The sequence below is a fragment of the Rana temporaria genome, chromosome 9 (genome assembly GCF_905171775.1).
Source record: "Rana temporaria chromosome 9, aRanTem1.1, whole genome shotgun sequence".
NCBI classification, from domain to species: domain Eukaryota; kingdom Metazoa; phylum Chordata; class Amphibia; order Anura; family Ranidae; genus Rana; species Rana temporaria.
Genome location: NC_053497.1, coordinates 84,928,747 through 84,951,356, shown reverse-complemented (window position 1 = coordinate 84,951,356; position 22,610 = coordinate 84,928,747). Strand labels below are relative to the sequence as shown.

Sequence of the window (22,610 nt, the reverse complement as noted above, 5' to 3'; positions counted from 1 at the left end):
GAACAGCAGTCCACTAAATGGCCAATCACTGTCAACCACACTTCACAGCATCCAATCATGAGACACTCATCAGGAGGACACAAAAAAATTTCTTATGGAGAACAGAAAGTCAACACAACCACCTGTTCATCACATCATCCTATCTCATTGACAAACCTACCTAGCAGTTTTCATTGGGTACTCCACCCACCGAACAAACATCTGTTCAGCATTCGGAACAAACTTAGGCATGTCTAAGCTTGATTATGATGGTCAGTATTACAGTAACCACATATGCCAAGTTCCATTAATTCTTTGTTGCAGCACTTAGCATGTTGGTATAGATGTGGTTAAAGCGGTGGTTCACCCTTATTAACAACTTTCTATCATTAAATGAGGCATAGTAACGCGAGCTACAGTATGCCTGTATTTATTTTTTTAGCCCTGTACCCACTGTGCAATCCTAGCGAGACGATTCCGACTCCCCGCGGGGAATGGGCGTTCCTATCCAGAGGCAGCATGATTGACGGCCGGCTTTGGCACGTCACGCTCCCCAAAGATAGCCGGAGTAGGTCTCGGCTCTTCACGGCGCCTGCGCACAGACTATGCGCAGGCGCCGTGAAGCACCAAGTCCTATTTCGGCTATTTCCGGAGAAGCGTGACGTGCCAGAGCCGGCCGTCAATCACCTTCACTCTCCATAGGAACGCCCATTCCCCACGGGGAGTCGGAATCTTCTCTCTACGATTGCAGAGTGAGTACCGGGCTAAAAAAAATAAAGACAGGCATACTGTAGCTCGCGCTACTATGCCTCATTTTATGCAAAAAAAATTTTTATTAACAGGGTGAACCCCCGCTTTAAGGTGTACCAGGTCCTTTATTAGACAGATAATAACTGTACAAATGACTGGGCAATGAGAGATTAATTTCCCCTTATCAGGTTTACTTGTAGGCAGTGACGAAAAAGCTTGGTCTCTTCTGAGTTTGTTGTTAATACTGAGCAGATGTACCAATGGCCTCCACTGCAGAGGGATTGTATTCTAATACATTTTAAAGTGTTTCTAAAGGTGTTTCCCCCCCTAAGATAACGAATAAATAAATGTATACATATATAATAAATGCTATACTTGCCTGCTCTGTGCAATGGTATTGCACATGGTGGCCCAGAACCTCTGCTTGCTATGGGGGGCACTCGTGCGGGCATGCTCCAAAGCTGGGCTGTGTGTGTGTCTATTGAAACACAGAGCACACCTTAGCCCTTCCTCCTGCTCCATTCTCACTGAATTTGTCAGCAGCAGGAACCAATGGGTATTGATGCTGCCTGTCAGTCCCTGTGTGAAGAGGGAGAGAGGAGAGAAAACTTCAGGTCGATCCAATGCTGGATCGATCCAGGAGTGGGGTAAGGATTTAAAGGGGGGATAGAGTAAAGGACAGTTATTACCCTATCAGAAATCCCTGGTCGTCACTAGATCTGGTGTCTCCATTGGAAAATTTCCCCTCTTTTACTGTTAAGGAGACCCCAAATTTGAAATTTTCTTTTACTTTTATTCTTTTATAATAATGGTAAACATGACAAATAAAAAGGGTGCATCTACCTAATGGGACACAAACTCCAATAAAACCTGACCAGTATTCTAATCCTCTCCACTAAAAAAACATTTTTCCTTTAGTTATACATTCATTTAAAGATGGTTGTGCTGTCTTTATGTGAAAAAGATGGTTGTGCTGGCTCTCTGTCGGATCCACAGGTATTTATGTATGGGCTCCTCCCATTAAAGGGTCACTAAAGGATTTTTTTTTTTTAGCCAAATAGCTTCCTTTACCTTACTGCAGTTCTGGTTTCATGTCCTCATTGTTCGTTTTTGCTCTGATGTTGCTGTAATTCTGCTCTGTTCTGGACACTTCCTGGTTGTCTGTTTCCTTTGGACCACAGTACTGGGAGCTTCTAGTTTCGTTTTCAAACCCTCACTTCTCTATGGCTCTATACAGCATAGAGGCAGCATAACATGCAAACACGAAACTGAAACTAAAGGTACATTTATGATTGTTTATCTATTTTTAATCGTTTTTATTTACAACTCCTTGACTTTTGACTAGTTTGACTGGATGCTGCAATGTGTTTATGTTGGTAAATTGGTGTTATAGGCCCGGATTCACAAAGCACTTACGCCGACTTATCTCGAGATACGCCGCGTAAGTGTAAATATGCGCCATCGTATCTATGCGCCGGGCTTTGAAACCAAGATACGCCTGAAAATAGGCTTCATCCGACCGACGTAACTTTCCTACGCCGGCGTATCGTGGGCGAATATTTACGCTGGACGTATTTGACGCACCCGTTGATTTTCTATTCACATATGCAAATGAGGGAGATACGCCGATTCACGAACGTACGTCCGTCCGACGCAGTGCGCGTAAAGTCCTACGTCCGGCGCAAAGTTATGCCCCATAAAGCAGGTGTAAGTCAGCAGCATCCATGCAAATGGCTGCACCAGGGAACACAAGCCGACGTATTTTACGTAGTTTACGTAGGACGTGAATATGACTAGGTGTAGGTTAGGTTCACGCCGTAGGCAGTGATCCGGCGTATCTTGGGGAGTAGTTCCGACGTGATTCTGAGCATGCGCACTGGGTTGCGTCCACGGGACTGTGCATGCGCTGTTCATTATACCTATCTGTCTGAGACTCAGCCCATCATTTGCATGGGGTCACGCCTCATTTGCATGGCTCGCGCCCACTTCCACTTACGACGACTTAGCCTAAGAAACCAGCGCAGATTTGGCAGCACTGGCTTTGTGAATCCAGTGCTTACCTCTCTACGTCGGTGTAGCGTAAAGGAGATATGCTACGGCGGCATAAATATGCGCCAATGTACGTGAATCCGGGCCATAGTGTATTGTGTAACATGTAGCCATTTTTGGTGGCTTCAGACTTGCATTTGGTGGCTTCAGTCTTGCGTAGACATAAGGGGAAGTACAGTATATACGTATTTCTGCAGCTGGCTGGGTGGCAGAACAATGTCACAGCCATTGCAGCTCCCTACTTCAGCTTTCCAGGTCTGTTGAATCCTCAACTAAGTCCTGGGGTACCATATCTAGACCCGAACTGGAAGAAGTGGGTCTGGCCTGTAATGTAGCACAACATTTTGCAGGGTGCTGTACAGGTTCAGGGCCTTGGTCTATCACTTGGTTCAGCCCTGTCCCTTTCGAGGGTATGCCCACCAGGCGGGTGGAATGCCCCTTTATTGAAAACACAATGGGGACTGGATATTACATGTAGATTAATGGAGTCTTTATCTCCTTATTATAAGACACAGGTTGGTGGGGGCATGACAATGACTGAGAATGGCAGAAATCTGCCCACACCATGTTATTTCCACAAAATATCAAAGATCCTATTTCAAATGTATATTTATTTGTATGCCAATTTAAAACAGTTTATCGCTATTTATTTATTTTTAATCTGTATTCCAAAGGCTGTTTAAAAAAAAATAAACCTGTGATCAGCAGCAGAGGACTAGAAGCTCCTCATGCTTATGTTTACCTGTAGACAGGCTGTGAAAGATCTCAGTCATGTGACCGCCGTATATCAATTAGGAAAAAAGGTACTTCAATTTTTATTTTTTTATTAAAATAAGTACAATGCCATCATCCACATACAGAAATAGAAGAGATAATGTAATTTAAACGATGTGTGTTAAGTATCACTTTAAGCATGGTTCATGAAGGCTACTAAAAAATACACTAAAACAATACACATTATTGGCATGTCCTTGTTGCACATTAACAGATAAATTTAAAACCTGTTATTAAGAATTATATCGGTATAGCTATTATTTATTTTTCCCTGTTCATTGTCCATCTACTGTGCTGTTTTTCATGACATTGTTATTGCTTGCCATCACCTATGGAGCTGTAGGCGAGTTTCTCTTCAGAAAGACCCATCAGATCTATTTGTGATCTGTAGATATATGCTGAAATAAATGTTGAGTGCCACAGTAGCCTTTTGAGAACCAGTTGATGGGTCTAGGTAGCTGCAGAATAACAGCATGGAAGCTTTTCAGTAGGTGGATGCTAAAATGGGAGACATGAGGCAAATTGCTTTTTGTGAATTAAATCATTTTAACCTCTTTTCTTTTCTATCAATTTTCATTTCAACAGACAAAAAAAAAAAAAGCTCAATCTGAAAAAAAAAAAAAAACCTTGCTGTCACAGTACAGCCATTTTTTTGTTTTTACACATTCAGTAAGGGCACGTTTATACCACTTGTGTTGCAGAGACACACATTAAATGCATGTGTTGCCACAATGCATGGTAAATTACATGCATTAGTGTGCTTCATTGTCCTGTACTGCAGTGCAGCGAAGCACAATGCTAGTGTCTTATGCGTTGCTAAAAATACAGACAGTGCCTATTCTTTCATGCGTTGCAGACCATTTTTTTTATTTTTTTTAAAGAAAGGTGTTTTATGTATAATTGTTTTCATAGTGCAAATTAAAACACATAATTCAATCATTTAGCTGAACAATGAAACAAACTATTGTATAGGCAGCTGCCAATGCAACACATGTCAAAGCATTCAAAAAAACTAACTCTACAGTGCATGGCCTTGTGACTTGAATGGGTCCTGAGTTTACTGAATGACCCTTGGGAGAAACACATGGTAGCAAAAACAAAAGTACTGTGCTTTTTATTAAAGAGGATCTACAGTAATAAAATAACTGTCTGCATGCTTCCTATGGTGCTGTCAATACGAAAGCATATAGACACCCTATATATGAAAGTGGGATTCCTCGGGGTCTAATGCCAGCAGCATACTTATACATGCATACATACATACATACATACATACATGCATACAGTACAAACAAACATATAAGAAACCCAGAAAGCTCTAACAGAGATTATAAAAATCGAACATGCATAAATTCTGTATAAAAACGGCTTACTTTAGCACTCAACTATCAGATATTGATTTATACAGGATTGGCAACCTGCCATTTGACGGGCAGGTGACAGGTAAACCACAATCCTTTCTTGCTGACCCTTAGAACCTGGACAGGAGAGGCAGTGGCGGTGGAGTTTAGTGGAACCGATCTGTATTTTGCTCAAGCAGCAGCTAAAAGTAGGCTTCTCATCCTCTCGTCAAAATTCAGCTGCCACAGAAGAAAAATACAGGGGATCGGTACCAATATCCGCCATCCTTCCTTTCTTTGTTCCTCTTCCTTCTGTTGCCCGGGTCCCCCATGTGCTCCCTTGCTCCCACTTCCTCCCATTGTTTCAGGATGGAGAGCGTGGAAGAGGCTGCTAAATATGTCAAACGCATATGTGTTGGAGCTTTGGGGAGCACACCCTAATGCAATAGGCTGCGCACACCTGGTATTCACAATTAAAAATGCACAAAACTAATACTGTTTTTGGTATTCATTTTGAGCAACAGGGGATTCATGGTATCCATCAGTATTTGCTACTAGTAAAAACACAAATTTTAGTTGGGGAGTCATTTTTCAAAACACTCCAAAATGTTTAACTTTCTTACCAGAATGCATTTTTTTTTTGTATACTTTAAATCTCATATAACATTAATGGACGCACATGAGCTAACCACCACACTTCTGAGTTTGTGCTCACAAATGTCTTTTCAATGAAAAAAAAAAGGAGGAATAGACTTCCAGCAGAGATAATGATTCAGTCAACAGTAATTGGTTTCAAACATGCCTGAGAGAAACCTAGATCTACACTTGGACAACAAAAAGTAAAACAATAAAACAAAAGTTTTCTATGTTTCTTTAAGGTAACAGATTGAACTACAAAGTTTTTTTTTTTATGTCAGTGGGTGTGCAAAAAATAAAAACACCAGTAAGTGAACCTGAAAATGCACCTAGGGTGTGTCTCTGGTCCCTCCCAAAAAGGATGGACCTCTCCTCGACCCCCTGGGCACAAGGCTCCTGATGGGTAAGCCCACTCAGGTCCACCCAACTAAAAGGCCCGGCATACCCCTCTCCTCATTATCTGCTGAAGCCAACCAATGAGTACTAGATTGGAGCTCTCCAAAAAAGCCCCCCCCCCAGGCAGGAGATAAAGGAACCTGATGGCAACACATCCTTTCCCTAGACTTTGGGTAGGCCCAAAACTCACACCCTTGATCCTGAAACGGGAACACATACATACAAGTGCAAGATTGCACTCACTCGGGGAGTAAATGGAATATGCAAAAAATGTACCTGGTCTCAGTCAGAAGGCCTAGCAATTAAGGGGAAGTTCACAAAAAGCATAGTGCAGTTTCACACAGGGAGGTCCTAAACACCCTTGGGGTACCGCACCACAGCCTGCTCTGCCTTCTCAGCCCCTGACCAGACCAGGTAGCACCACTCAATTCAAAAGGCACTGGGCCCCTCAGAACCTTTGAATCCAGGGAAATAATTTAGACCCACACCTTTTTTTGTGATACACACTTAATTCAGTTCTTTTGCCATTGGAAATCTCTCAGGACCCCCTTCATACCAGTAGGGACACTATACAGCAGCCATTCCTTCTATTCCTGCTGGTCGTAAGGCACACTTAACAATAAGGAACACTTAAGGGGGGGAGAAGGGTGCAGCATGCAAAGTATAAAATGGGTGTGGCGAAACTGAGGCCGTGCCACAGATTTGTGCAGTACACAAGGTTGCATCGTGGTGGTGTGTATTTTTAGGGGGTAAAACTTAACTCTTTTCCACTACACATCTGCCCTCTGCAAAGCAATCTACTGCAAATTGCTCTTCAGAGGATGATGCCAGTGTATTTGACCACCTTTCTGTGACAGGGCAAAAGTTCCAGGGTTAGGACAAACCATAGCACACTTCCGTGGTAACGGGGGTTACATTGGTCAGCTTTGTGTGTTTAGGAAATGGGCCTGGGGGGCATGGCCGCTTGCGCTAAGTCGATCCACTTCCAGGAATTTGGCAGGTGCACAGCTCCCCGCCCCTCCCTGCTGTTACTCAGAGAAGGGAGCAAGAATGGCTGGGTGCAATAGGGATAGGCTAGGCAGCTGACAAATGGAGAGGCAGGCATAGAAAATGTACATGGGGGACCAGGGGGGGGTTATGGGTGGAGGGAGCAGGAGCATCCTGACATCTCCTCGCTGGCTGTCTGTCAAGTTACTGTGGCAGACAGCCAGCGGGCAGCTGTTGACTGCAATACAGAGACTGTATCGCAATGTGTGGTACCTCATAAAACCCACACAACCAGTGGCCATTCTAGCATGTCCCCTGCTGGACAATCACTGGAACCAAGTGCCGGAACTTGTTCCGACACTGGGCTCCACTCTGGGACTTGCATCAAAACCTTCCTGGTAAGGTTGGGAGGTATGCCAGAATGACGGGAAACATTCCTACTGGACACTTATGAGAACAGATACTACACTTGATCTTAGCCAAAAAGTCAGAGAAGCTTTTATTGTTTTCATTTTACTTTTGGACGTGAATGCCTTTTAATGGCTTATCTATTAGTTTTACTGTGCATTATTATTATCATCATGGCTCTTATAAGTGGTATTCTGTTTACTTACGCTAGCATGTTTTTCTAAGTAAAAAGTAGTGCTTAAGATTTTGATGGAGCTGAATGCTTCTCATGTAGTCCATAAATATAAGCAGGTGTTCCAGCACTGGTACTGTACATACTGTAGATTGATTATTCTAGGCAAGTCTTTCATATCCCTTTCAGGCCCATTTCACTGCTTTGTACTCTTCCATGTGTTTTTACATTCAGCTTAAAGAAATGTGTTCAACTGCTGCTTGGAGAGTGTATGGGGAATGCAGACTTGCAATAAAAAGTAAAACAATAAGCTACACGTTTGTATGTGAAGCTATTTATCTGCGTCTGCTTTTTATTTCAAAATTCGCTGTTTGGCTGCCATTCCTGACTGATGATGCTTTGTAAATGCTTCTTTATATACTTAGCTTCTGAACAGGCAAGGTAGTTAGAGGAGAACACTGGCAAATCACATAATCCATGTATAAATATACAGTTAGGACTTTTTCTTCCTGACAGTGTTGTAGTGATTTTTTTTTCTGCTTCTGCAGAAATTGATAGTGTTCTTTGCTTCTGGAGCAGTGTATTGGCACTGAGCTTTTTTTTCAAATGCTATTAGGGAGGGCTGGGGATGGGGGAAGTTTATATTGCCTCTGATAACTAGTGGTTGGGAAAATGCCAATGCTTGTGGGGCTACTTACTACCTCCGAGCAACAATGATTTTGAGCGTTTTTTTTACCCCTACACTAAGGGGGCTCTGTGCGGACTCTGGTGTAAGGGGGCTCTGATGTAAGGGGGTCTGTGCGGACTATGGTGTAAGGGTGCTCTGATGTAAGGGGATCTGTGCGGGCTCTGATGTAAGGGGGGTCTGTGCGGACTCTGATGTAAGGGGGCAGGAGGAGCTGAAGATCTGAAAAGTGAGCAGAGAGTAAATTGATTGATACATTTATTACAGAGAGAAGGGGGGGGGTAATTGCAGGGGCACTAATATAAAGGGGCCTGCCTGTAAAGGGACACTGTAATCATTACTGTGCCATTTTACAGTGCTGTCCCCATTATATCAGTGTCCCCTGCAGATTACAGTGTGGAGGACACCGACACCAGCCACCCTCGCAAATGCCTACCGAACCTCCCGGGTTCCTGGAAAAATTGGCTGCTCAGTCTTGTATGCCCGGGCCAATTTTTTGTCCCAGTCCGGGCCTGATACCCACAGTGAAGCATGGTGGAGGCATCATCATGCTTTTGGGGCTGTTTTTCTTCAGCTGGAACAGGGGCTTTATTCAAGGTAGAGGTAATTATGAACAGTGCCAAATACCAGTCAATATTGTCACAAAACCTTCAGGCTTCTGCTAGAAAGCTGAACATGAAGAGGAACTTCATCTTTTAGCATGATGACGACCCAAAGCATACATCCAAATCAACAAAGGAATGGCTTCACCAAAAGAGGATTAAAGTTTTGGAATGGCCCAGCTAGAGCCCAGACCTAAATTTGAATTGAAACTCTGTGGTATGATCTGACCCCTCCACTGTATACATTATGTTGTACTTTACATAATCCTGACCCCTGCACTCCATGTGCTATACTATACATTACATATTGCTGACAACTATGCTTAAAGTGGTTGTAAACTCTTACAATCCACTTTTCGCTACAGGTAAGCCTATGATATGGCTTACCTATAGCTACCCTGGATATCTCCTAAACCTGTATCAGCATGTGCCAACATCATCGGCACATGCGCACTGAAGCAACGGGACGTTCGTGCAAGTGCTTCATCTAGTGTGCCGTTACTGGCTGCTCCCACATGCATGCCGAAGCCCGCGATACCCAGAAGTAACTCTGTCAGCGATGTCGCCGGTGGGAGCTGTATACTGAGGCCGCTGCGGGGGCTTCGATCTAAGGTGAGTATTTTATAATGCGCTAGTACGTTAACTCATTATGCCTTTGTCTTGCAGTTTTGTTTTTTTGTGGGATTACAACCACTTTAATAATCTATGTTCTGTTGTGCATAGCTCTAACCAAAGTGTTTGTCACAACATTTTTTAGCTGCTGAGTATGTTGTAGTTTCCCACAGTTTTAATGACATGATCAGACAACATATTAGCTCTATGTTCATATTCTGTATAGAGAAAGCGTATGTAATGGTATTTTGGAAAAAAAATCTTTGTGCATGAATTTATGTATTTTTGTGAGACTGTGTCATATGTGTGCAGTAAATAGAGGGTAGGCTCTAACCCTTATGCCCTGTACATACGATCGGATATCTGATGGAATCGATTTTTTCATCGGATATCCGATGAAGCTCACATTTTTATCAGTCTTGCCTACACACCATCAGTCAAAAATCCGACCGTGTCCAACGCGGTGATGTAAAACACTACGACGTGCTGAGAAAAATGAAGTTTGATGCTTCCGAGCATGCGTCAACTTGATTCTGAGCATGCATGGATTTTTGACCGATGGACTTCCACACAGACGATGGTTTTTTTTCTATCGTTTTTTTATCAATAGGAACATTTTAAAACATGTTCTATTTTTTTTCACCGATGGAAAACAAACAGATGGGGCCCACACACGATCGGTTTGTCCGATTAAAAACGGTCCATCGGTCTGTTTTCATCAAACAAACCGATCGTGTGTACAGGGCTTTAGAACAATCTTTTAAGTCCCCTCCAGTATTCAGTGCAGTATATTTAAACCCATTTTTTGGACACACTGGGTTCATACAAATGGATAACTTATAATTTGTGATAATAACAAATTGGTATCTGGCATGTAATTTTTCCATCCCATTAGTTTGCTTTCTTTGGTTTGTCAAATAAATTAAATTATTTAGAACCTTTTTATTGTTTTTAAAAAGATGGTATAAACCACAGTTCAACTGTGACTGCCTTGAAAGTATCGTATACAAAAACTTTCAGCATTTATTTCTTAGTGCACTCTCACACAGGTATGCAAAATAAGCTGTGTCCTCCACCTTAACTACCCCCGGACCATTTGGGTGGTCAAGGACCCGGCCACTTTTTGCGATTCTGCACTGTGTCGCTTTAACTGACAATTGCGTGGTCGTGCAACGTGGCTCCCAAACAAAATTGCCGTCCTTTTTTTCCCAGAAATTGAGCTTTCTTTTGGTGGTATTTGATCACCTCTGCTGTTTTTTATTTTTTGCGCTATAAACAAAAATAGAGCGCCAATTTTGAAATAAATGCAATATGTTTATTACTTTTTGCTATAATAAATAATATAAAAAAAAATCGCAATAAGCGCTTGATTGGTTTGCTCAAAAGTATAGGGGATAGTTTTATGGCATTTTTATAATTTTTTTTTTTTTTTTTTTTACTAGTAATGTCGGTGATCAGTGTTTTTTTTTTTCATGACATTATGGCGGACACACCGGACACTTTTGACACATTTTTGGGACCATTGTCATTTTCACAGCGATCAGTGCTATAAAAATGCAATGGTTACTGTGAAAATGACACTGGCAGTGACTGGGTTAACCATTAGGTGGTGGTGTAGGGGTTATGTGTTCCCTGCCTTGTGTTTCTAACTGTAGGGGGATGGGCTTTCTGTCACATGACACTGATCTCCGCTCAGAGTACACAGAGCCAAGATCAGTGTCATTCTCACTAGGTAGAGCAAGGAGGTGCTTGTTTACACAAGCATCTCCCCGCTCTATACCTCCGTGAGACGATCGCGGAGAACCCCGCGGCGATCGAGTCCGCGGGACCAGCGGTCCGACTCACGGGGAAGGTGGCAGGCGGCGTGCTCGCGACCACATGGCAGGCATTTAAAGGGCCATATACAGGTACCTAATGAAGCCTGTCAGTGCCATTCTGCCGACGTATATCTACAGTGGGCGGTCTTTAAGCGGTTAAATTAGGTAACAACTTACTAGAAAGTTAGACCTCAAGGGACAATTTGCACTTTGGTAGGTCTGAAAATTTACCACTGATATCTGTTTTATACTTTGGTGATTTGGGAAAGAATGTCAGCATGTTGCAGTGCTGCATTAGTAAGTATAATGTAACAGACTTGTGATCAACATCCCCCTACAACTACCATAATTGTGCTTTGATTGTTTTGTTAAATAGTAAGTTCACTTTTCCAAACAAATAATAAAAGGACATTTTTTGCAGGTAAAAAAATAAGCATTTTTTTATTTTTTGTTAGTGACCTATTTTTGTTAGGGACATGATCAGAAGATCATGGGTGTAATGCCATGATCCTGCAGTCTGCCTATGTATGCTCTCCGCCTGAACCTTCGATACATGCAGACAATTACAAACTGACAGGGAACTATGCAGAGTCATCAACAGTGTTCTGTGAGTTCATTTAGATCTACAACCCAGCCGCATAGGCTGTTGGGACATGTTGTTTTCCCCTGCACAGAACACTGAATGGATGACGCAGCCGGGTGGACCTGTGAAAACAGGGGCCTGAGCGGGGTGTGGGGGCCGGTGCATTTGTAACATGTTACACCCTGAATATGGGTGCAACATGTTACAAAAGGTGAATGCTTTAATAAATTACAAAAAATTACTTAAAAAATGCCTAAATTGTTTGTTTGTTCCTAATAAAACATACTATCTATATATATATATATATATATATATATATAATACACTGTACATATACACCCTCACAAGATTTTTCCTTAAAGATTTTTTTCATCCGTGCCTGCTTAATATCCTTTTTCACTTAGATGAAGACGTAGTCAGGGTTAATCATTTGTCTTTGGAAAACTTTTGCCACTTTTAATTCAGTAAAAAGCTCCAGTCATTTCTCATATTTATCTGTAAATTGCATTGAATCTTGTTGGCATCACATTACGTGCCAGTGATTTATACCCCTTCTAATAATTTATCTGCTTATGCAAGACATGCTCCATTTTTATAGCAGTGATTGAATTAATACTCCTCTGCAGGAGACATAAAAGAATACTATTCGAGGTGAGAATATAGTTATCAGGATTGCTTATTCTTGGCTATGGCTGGCTATCGCATATTACCAAGCAGGAATTATATTGCTTTTACGTGGGAGTTTTTTTTTTTTTTCTTTTTTGAATATCTTACTTGCCACAAAAATTACATAAAGTGCCGAAAAGCTTTACAGAATAAAGTTTAAAACTTTATTGATAGGGCAGAATGCCAAACCATGCCTCAAATTAAAAAATAATTTGCAAAAAACTCTGCTACTAATATAGATGCTTAAGTGCAAAAAAAAGTCACAATTGAAATTACAGTAGGTACACAAACCGCAATAGAAATCTGATAGAGGTTCTAACCATTCAGAGGAAAAACTCATAGGGGTTGATTTACTAAATGCAAATAGTCTGTGCAATGCAAGTGAAGTTGCTCTAGATGTGAGGGGAATATAAAAAGAAAAAAAAATGTGTTTTTGCAAGCACATTATTGGACAATAAAAATCCTCCGTGCACAGTATATTTACCTTTAGTAAATCAACCTTAAAGTATTGTATATAAAAACAGTGTAATTTATTAAATTACAAACTCAGTAGAACAGGAGGTCATGTAATCCATAAATGTAGCGGCACCTGGACCACTTAGTCCGCATGATCGCACAGGCACTCCAGGGGAAGCCTGGCAAGGCTGTTGGTAAGACCACACTGCAGCATACTGGACAGACACTGGCTTCATGCCAAAAGAGAGAGACTGGCCACTGTCGGATACGAGCACGCCCACCAGAATGACATCAGCTGGGATTGCCATAAGGACACGTTTCTGGAAGGATTCCCCTTCTATCAGCCTATACCTTAGAGTACCAGTGTCCATATTTAAAGCTGGCTGTGCTGTATCATTCAGGAAGATGTCCAAAAAACATAGGGGCAGATTCACGTAGATGGGCGTAAATTTGGGCGGGCGTAATGTATCTGATTTACGTTACGCCGCCGCAAGTTTTTCAGGCAAGTGCTTTATTCACAAAGCACTTGCCTGTAAAGTTGCAGCAGCGTAGCGTAAAACACCTGGCGAAATTCAAATTCAGCGGGTAGGGGGCGTGTTTCATTTAACCACTTCCAGACCTTAGGTGTTTTTCAGATTTGGTGTTTGCAAGACTAAAACAGTTTTTTCTGCTAGAAAATTACTTAAAACCCCCAAACATTATATATATTTTTTTCTAACACCCTAGAGAATAAAATGGTGGTCATTCCAATACTTTTTGTCACACCGTATTTGCACAGCGGTCTTACAAGCGCACTTTTTTTGGAAAAAATTTACTTTTTTGAATTGAAAAATAAGACAAAAATAAATTTGACCCAACTTTTTTATATATTGTGAAAGATAATGTTACGCCGAGTAAAATGATACCCAACATGTCACGCTTAAAAATTGCGCCCGCTCGTGGCATGGCGGCAAACTTTTACCCTTAAAAATCTCGATAGGCGATGTTTAAAAAATTCTAGAGGTTGCATTTTTTGAGCTACAGAGTAGGCCTAGGGCTAGAATTATTGCGCTCGCTCTAACGATCGCGGCGATACCTCACTTGTGTGATTTGAACACCGTTTTCATATGCGGGCGCTACTTGCGTATGCGTTCGCTTCTGCGCGCGAGCTCGTCGGGACGGGGCGCTTTAAAAAAATTTTTTTTGTTTTCTTATTTATTTTTATTTATTTTATTACTTTTTACACTGAAAAAAAAAATGTATCACTTTTATTTCTATTATAAGGAATGTAAACATCCCTTGTAATAGAAAAAAGCATGACAGGTCCTCTTAAATATGAGATCTGGGGTCAAAAAGACCTCAAATCTCATATTTAGACTAAAATGCAAAAAAAAAAAAAAAAAAAATTTGAAACTGTCATTTTTTCAAATGACAAAAAAAAAAATTGTCTCTTTAAGAGGCTGGGTGGGACTGACGTTTTGACGTCACTTCCGCCCAGCAGAGCTATGGGGACGGGCGAAGGAGATTTTTCCTTCAGTCTCGTCCCCGCTCAGCTGCCGAACAGTCCCGATGTCCTCCGCCGCTACCGACGGCTCCGGTAAGCGGCAGAGGGTGCGGGAGAGCCACCCTGTCCGCCGCGGAGACCGCCGTTATCGTGTACCAGACCGCGCACACTAAAGATCGATACCTCGGTTGTGGCAGCAGCTGCTGCCGTTACCGAGATATCAATCTTTAAAAAAAGGACGTACATTGTCGTGCGCAGGTCTGGAAGTGGTTAAATAAAGCGCGTCCCGCGCCGAACGAACTGCGCATGTGCCGTCCCTAAAATATCCCGGCGTGCATTGCTCTAAATGACGTCGCAAGGACGTCATTGGTTTTGACGTGGACGTAAATTACGTCCAGCACCATTCATGGAGGATTTTAACGACGGCCATACTTAACAATGACTGCGCCTCATAGACCCAGGGGCAACTTTACGCCGGGAAAAGCCTAATGTAAACGTCGTAACTTTACTGTGTCGGCCGCGTGTACGTTCGGAAATTCGCGTATCTAGCTAATTTGCATACTCAACGGGGAAATCGATGGAAGCGCCACGTAGCGGGCAAAAAAAATTGCAGTTAAGATCCGACGGCGTAAGAGACTTACGCCTGTCGGATCTAAGGGATATGTATGCGTAACTGATTCTAAGAATCAGTCGCATAGATACAATGGCGCTAGGCAGAGATACGACGGCGTATCTGGAGATGCGCCGTCGTATCTCTTTTGAGAATCTGGGCCATAGTTTTATGGCAGACATAATAATGGAGAGCAGGCCTGCTTTAATCTCATGAGAGCAAAGTGGAGACAACACAACAGTGTTGAGCCGCCATGGGATTATAAAGCGGAACTTAATTAGAGTGATATAATCAATAAAGCCATGTTAATTGGTACACACATGGGTGAAACAAACTGACAGAACTATAGGTAAAACATTTTTTTTTCCATTTTGGATAGAGCAAGGAAGGGCTTTAACCCCTGTCCCATTTGGAAGATTTGTCCCACAGCCAAACAGGAAGTGAGAGAAAATCCCTGCAAATTAAGGGAATTCCTTGGAGATCTCTCAGGTCACCAGAACTAGTGTCCCCATTGGAAGATTTCTGCTTTATTGCTTTTCTGGGGACAACCCAAAATTTGGGATTTTCTTTTACTTTCACTTTCAATGACAAAGGTAAACAAGACAAATGGAGAGGGTGAATCTCCTTAACAGGGGCACACACGGCAAAAAAACTACTGACAGGTGTTCTAATCCCTCTCCACTCTATCCAAAACTAAAAAAAATATGTTTTCCTTTTTTAGTTATTCTTTAAGGATAAGACGGCAGCCATTAGGGCATTATCCACTATCAAAATTAAATGTATATGGGAAAATATTACATATGAATACAGTGGTGATTGTAATCACTATGCTGTTATTATTCCAAATGTCTTGAGAAAAAATAATCACTTGCCAGCCCCTTCTACACCACTCCTCCTGTGTCAGTGTCATTGAAAAACTAAGCTTGTAAATATCTCAACAGCTCCATTTTTTTTGGCTGCTCTCCTCCTCCTATGAGTGTACTTTTAGATTGGAGGAGGAGAGAGGTCACGTGACCATCTGTGTAACATCAGAGGAGAACAGTCACGTGACCAGGTCAGTGGGAAAAACAGAACTATTGAGGTATATGGAAGCTTAATTGTACAATAGGAGTGACACAGGAGGAGCAGTGTATAAGGGGCTGCAGTGATTTTTTTTTTCTTAACTGTTGAGTATGCTGGCAGCGCTGTCCCAGAGGACTGGGGGTCTCCTGGGAGTGCAGGGAGGGGGCTGTATACGGGATTGGGGGCTGTATACTGGATGGGGGGGCTGTATACTGGATGGGGGAGCTGTATACTGGATGGGGGGAGATGTGTACCGGATGGGGGGGAGATGTGTACTGGATGGGGGGGCTGTAGACTGGATGAGGGGCTGTATACTGGATGGAGGGGGCTGTATACTGGATGATGGTAGTTGTGTACTGGATGAGGAGCTGTGAATTTTTTTTTCCCTTAAACTTCACTCTTAAAATTGGGGTGTGTGTTATACAGAAAAACAAAAAATGCAGCGCTGAAAAATAAAGAATAAACAATAATGTCTATATAAACACATATAAGTGTGAACAAAAGTATAAAGGACTATAAATGGATGCAAATAGTCCTTAAATTGAAAATGTCAATCAGTGTGTTGAGAACACTGTAAGCATTGATTTAACTCTCAATAAAAATAAAAGTCCATACAAATAAACATGAAAGTAAAAGTGAAATGGTCAATCGAATGACAGTGATACGACACCCACGGTGATTCAGAATAGACTGAAATGTTAGTGATAACGCCCGCCACCATTGGAGGCTTACCGGATGCGATGGACCCTAGTGAGCTTATGCCCAAAGGATCAATAAAGCTTATATATAGGTTGAATGTGAGGATAAACCGAACCACACCAAAAACGTACAGCCAGCAGACAACGATGAAGTATTCACTGGATGGCAGATGGAAAGGGTAACGCCAGCTGGGAGATATCTCATGGAAGTAGAGGAACTTGCCCAGAGTATGTGGAGGAAAATAAAAGGCACATAGCGTAACTCCGCAAAAAAAGGGGAACTTTAATACTGATTAAAAACACTTACAGTTATGTAGGCATAAAAGGACATCAATGTAAAATAGTGCATGGCAGCAGTAGAGTCCCGACGCGTTTCGCTACAAATAGCATCGTCTGGGGTAAGACTCTACTGTTGCAACCATGCTTAAATGTAAAATGTGACCTGTATGGGAACACTCCCCTAGGGGATCACCCAATGAGAGTGCACTTCCGGGTCAAACAAGTGTCTCGTACAATACTGGATTTATAAGAGACTTTTAGTAAACAAAACCTATTACAGCATAAGTATAACAATAAGGTGTGGCCAATTGAATATTTAGGGTGTACTGACCTGGTATGTGAGTGATATGGACCTAATAGCGTGTGGTGGTAAAATTTGCTGGGGACATATGCCCTAATCACGTGTACAACCGAAGCTAGCTAAGACCAATAATAAGGATCCACGTCACTGCAGGGCACCGCAATGTAGAAAGGCAACGAATAAGCGTTGCCGTCGTTCCGGTCACATGACCGTGTCTACAGGGCGCATAAACAGAGCATCATCCGGCGCGCCAATCGTCCCATAGATCTGACGTGGCGTCCTGTGATGACGTTCATGGTGGCCATTCTCTCAATGTTTCTGGACGTCAATACGTCCGTGCGTGTATCAATATACACGCGTTGCGTTCCAAGGTGGTTAGTCAAGGAACGCTGCGCTCCACTGTGCGTTCCGGAAGTTTAAAATAACCAGCAACAGAAACGCCAGAGATATTGGATAATTATAGTGGAACTGCTGAATAGGAGGAGACAGATATTAACTGCCACAAGGTGTATATATTATGAATTAAAACGTTAAAATCATATCTGCTGTGTTATATCTATAACACTCACAGGGGACAAAAAAACTTTATGCGGAAATATTACATATTGCCAAATGTCAATGCACCTGGATATTGAATAATACGATTCTTATAAAAAATATAATAAAAGGATAAAAATTAGAAATGATATTTCTATCCATAGATATAAAAGAACAATTGCCTATATTTGCAAAAAGCAAAGTATGCAATATTATGTCCAGGAAGTGACTCTGCATTGGACAAACCCCCATGACAGGTGGTACAATACAAAATATATATGAATATAATACACTCCATTATATGTATTTACATGGGAGAGAGATATCTAAAAAATGGTTAAAACATGTATACAAGAAAGAAAAGAAATAGATTAAACTTCACAGACCCGCATTGTGTGAATCACAACTAGAATAAACCTGAAATGTACTCTAGACGACGCCAAGTCGGTATAATTTATGAAAAAAAAATTTTGAATTTTTTTTTTGAAACAGTACGGAATGATGGATTAGGACATCATATAGGTATTAAGACTTATTGATGAAAGAATTGATGTCCCAATCTACATTAAGACCTGATGGTGTATGTGTACACAACTCATAAATCCAGAATGTCTCAAATTGAGACACCCCACGAGTTTTTGGGCTACCTCTCCAGGGGGACACAAATTGATCTATAATGAGAAATTGTGTGCCAGTGGGGTTCTGGGCATGATGTTTTTTATAATGCCTTGGTACAGTATGGTGAATGTCACCAGCTAGAATAAGGGCTATGTGTTCGACTCTCGCCGAACACATAGCCCTTATTCTAGCTGGTGACATTCACCATACTGTACCAAGGCATTATAAAAAACATCATGCCCAGAACCCCACTGGCACACAATTTCTCATTATAGATCAATTTGTGTCCCCCTGGAGAGGTAGCCCAAAAACTCGTGGGGTGTCTCAACTTGAGACATTCTGGATTTATGAGTTGTGTACACATACACCATCAGGTCTTAATGTAGATTGGGACATCAATTCTTTCATCAATAAGTCTTAATACCTATATGATGTCCTAATCCATCATTCCGTACTGTTTCAAAAAAAAAATTCAAATTTTTTTTTTCATAAATTATACCGACTTGGCGTCGTCTAGAGTACATTTCAGGTTTATTCTAGTTGTGATTCACACAATGCGGGTCTGTGAAGTTTAATCTATTTCTTTTCTTTCTTGTATACATGTTTTAACCATTTTTTAGATATCTCTCTCCCATGTAAATACATATAATGGAGTGTATTATATTCATATATATTTTGTATTGTACCACCTGTCATGGGGGTTTGTCCAATGCAGAGTCACTTCCTGGACATAATATTGCATACTTTGCTTTTTGCAAATATAGGCAATTGTTCTTTTATATCTATGGATAGAAATATCATTTCTAATTTTTATCCTTTTATTATATTTTTTATAAGAATCGTATTATTCAATATCCAGGTGCATTGACATTTGGCAATATGTAATATTTCCGCATAAAGTTTTTTTGTCCCCTGTGAGTGTTATAGATATAACACAGCAGATATGATTTTAACGTTTTAATTCATAATATATACACCTTGTGGCAGTTAATATCTGTCTCCTCCTATTCAGCAGTTCCACTATAATTATCCAATATCTCTGGCGTTTCTGTTGCTGGTTATTTTAAACTTCCGGAACGCACAGTGGAGCGCAGCGTTCCTTGACTAACCACCTTGGAACGCAACGCGTGTATATTGATACACGCACGGACGTATTGACGTCCAGAAACATTGAGAGAATGGCCACCATGAACGTCATCACAGGACGCCACGTCAGATCTATGGGACAATTGGCGCGCCGGATGACGCTCTGTTTATGCGCCCTGTAGACACGGTCATGTGACCGGAACGACATCAAAGCTTATTCGTTGCCTTTCTACATTGCGGTGCCCTGCAGTGACGTGGATCCTTATTATTGGTCTTAGCTAGCTTCGGTTGTACACGTGATTAGGGCATATGTCCCCAGCAAATTTCACCACCACACGCTATTAGGTCCATATCACTCACATACCAGGTCAGTACACCCTAAATATTCAATTGGCCACACCTTATTGTTATACTTATGCTGTAATAGGTTTTGTTTACTAAAAGTCTCTTATACAGTAGGTGAACCCGATTTTGTGTCAATCTCGCTCTCTTTCTCAGCGAGATTGAGCACCTACGAGCCCCATCGCGGGAGCCAGCGCCGAGCTGGCTTGCCGCGATGGATACAGAGCCGTCATAGAAGCGACGGGAGATCCGACTTGGATTCCCGCCAATTCTACACGTGTGCGGCGTTTGTTATGAATCCTGAAGGGGAAGTCCCCGCCGGATTTTAAATAAAAATCCGGCATGGGTCCCCCCTCAGGAGCATACCGGGCCCTTAGGTCTGTTATGGGTTGTAAGGAGAGCCCCCCTACGCCGGAAAAAACGGCGTAGGGGGTCCCCCTACAATCCATACCAGACCCGTATCCAAAGCACGCTACCCGGCCAGCCAGGAAGGGAGTGGGGACGAGCGAGCGCCCCCCCCCCCCTCCTGAGCCGTACCAGGCTGCATGCCCTCAACATGGGGGGGTTGGGTGCTCTGGGGCAGGGGGGCGCACTGCGGCCCCCCCCACCTCAGAGCACCCTGTCCCCATGTTGATGAGGACAGGGCCCCTTCCCGACAACCCTGGCCGTTGGTTGTCGGGGTATGCGGGCGGGAGGCTTATCAGAATCTGGGAGCCCCCTTTAATAAGGGGGCCCCCAGATACCGGCCCCCCACCCTAAGTGAATGAGTATGGGGTACACATACGTGGTAGGTATCACATGGGTAGGTACAGAGCATGATGGGACTGTGAGGCCTATATAGGTCCGATGCAAGGCGCGCATCCGTCATTTCAGCGAGGAGGACCGGCGTGGCAACATCGGGAGAAGGAGAGAAGTGAAGAACATGACGTCACAGCACGGAAGAAGAACTCATCACAGCACGGAAGGAGAAGACGTACATCACGGAAGAAGACACCGGACAGCGAGACGAAGAACCGGGGTGCGACGAGTCAACAACGGAGAGCGGCGAAGACAGAAGGAGAACCCCGGAGAGTTGAGAAGACCCGTCGGGATAGCGGAAGAAGAAGAGCCCCGCCGAAGACGCCGGAGGAAACCCGCCGGGGGGGTGGGGGCTTTTTTAAAAGCCACCCCCCCCCCCGGCGGTGGAAGAGAACCAGACGGCGGCCCCCACCCACCCGAAGACGTCAAAGAAGAAGCCCCCCCTGGTAAAAGAGCTAATAAAGAAGACAGGGGGCGGCCTCCGGAGCAGAAAAATAAAATATTTTAATACACTGTGTGGTTTATTTGTGTTTTTACCACTTTTCTTGCAGGTGAATGGGTAGGGGTACGATGTACCCCATACTCATTCACTTAGGGTGGGGGGCCGGTATCTGGGGGCCCCCTTATTAAAGGGGGCTCCCAGATTCCGATAAGCCTCCCGCCCGCATACCCCGACAACCAACGGCCAGGGTTGTCGGGAAGGGGCCCTGTCCTCATCAACATGGGGACAGGGTGCTCTGAGGTGGGGGGGGCCGCAGTGCGCCCCCCTGCCCCAGAGCACCCAACCCCCCCATGTTGAGGGCATGCAGCCTGGTACGGCTCAGGAGGGGGGGGGGCGCTCGCTCGTCCCCACTCCCTTCCTGGCTGGCCGGGTAGCGTGCTTTGGATACGGGTCTGGTATGGATTGTAGGGGGACCCCCTACGCCGTTTTTTCCGGCGTAGGGGGGCTCTCCTTACAACCCATAACAGACCTAAGGGCCCGGTATGCTCCTGAGGGGGGACCCATGCCGGATTTTTATTTAAAATCCGGCGGGGACTTCCCCTTCAGGATTCATAACAAACGCCGCACACGTGTAGAATTGGCGGGAATCCAAGTCGGATCTCCCGTCGCTTCTATGACGCGCTTGCTGGAATGTGCTGTCACTATTCCAGTGAGTGTGAGATGTCGGCGAGATCTCGGCACCCTGTCGCCGAGTATCAGCGCGACGCTGTCGTGCTAAAAGCACAATATCACAAACACCTACTGTAAATCCAGTATTGTACGAGACACTTGTTTGACCCGGAAGTGCACTCTCATTGGGTGATCCCCTAGGGGAGTGTTCCCATACAGGTCACATTTTACATTTAAGCATGGTTGCAACAGTAGAGTCTTACCCCAGACGATGCTATTTGTAGCGAAACGCGTCGGGACTCTACTGCTGCCATGCACTATTTTACATTGATGTCCTTTTATGCCTACATAACTGTAAGTGTTTTTAATCAGTATTAAAGTTCCCCTTTTTTTGCGGAGTTACGCTATGTGCCTTTTATTTTCCTCCACATACTCTGGGCAAGTTCCTCTACTTCCATGAGATATCTCCCAGCTGGCGTTACCCTTTCCATCTGCCATCCAGTGAATACTTCATCGTTGTCTGCTGGCTGTACGTTTTTGGTGTGGTTCGGTTTATCCTCACATTCAACCTATATATAAGCTTTATTGATCCTTTGGGCATAAGCTCACTAGGGTCCATCGCATCCGGTAAGCCTCCAATGGTGGCGGGCGTTATCACTAACATTTCAGTCTATTCTGAATCACCGTGGGTGTCGTATCACTGTCATTCGATTGACCATTTCACTTTTACTTTCATGTTTATTTGTATGGACTTTTATTTTTATTGAGAGTGA

The 22,610-nt window shown here is 43.1% G+C and overlaps 1 protein-coding gene and 1 pseudogene across 1 annotated transcript in view; one reads left to right on the top strand and one right to left on the bottom strand.

Annotated features, from left to right (window-relative positions):
* IL1RAPL2 (interleukin 1 receptor accessory protein like 2) overlaps nucleotides 1-22,610 on the top strand; it is a 935,719-nt gene that overhangs the window by 193,924 nt on the left and 719,185 nt on the right. The window lies entirely within an intron of this gene.
* LOC120914708 lies at nucleotides 7,236-7,411 on the bottom strand (annotated as a pseudogene).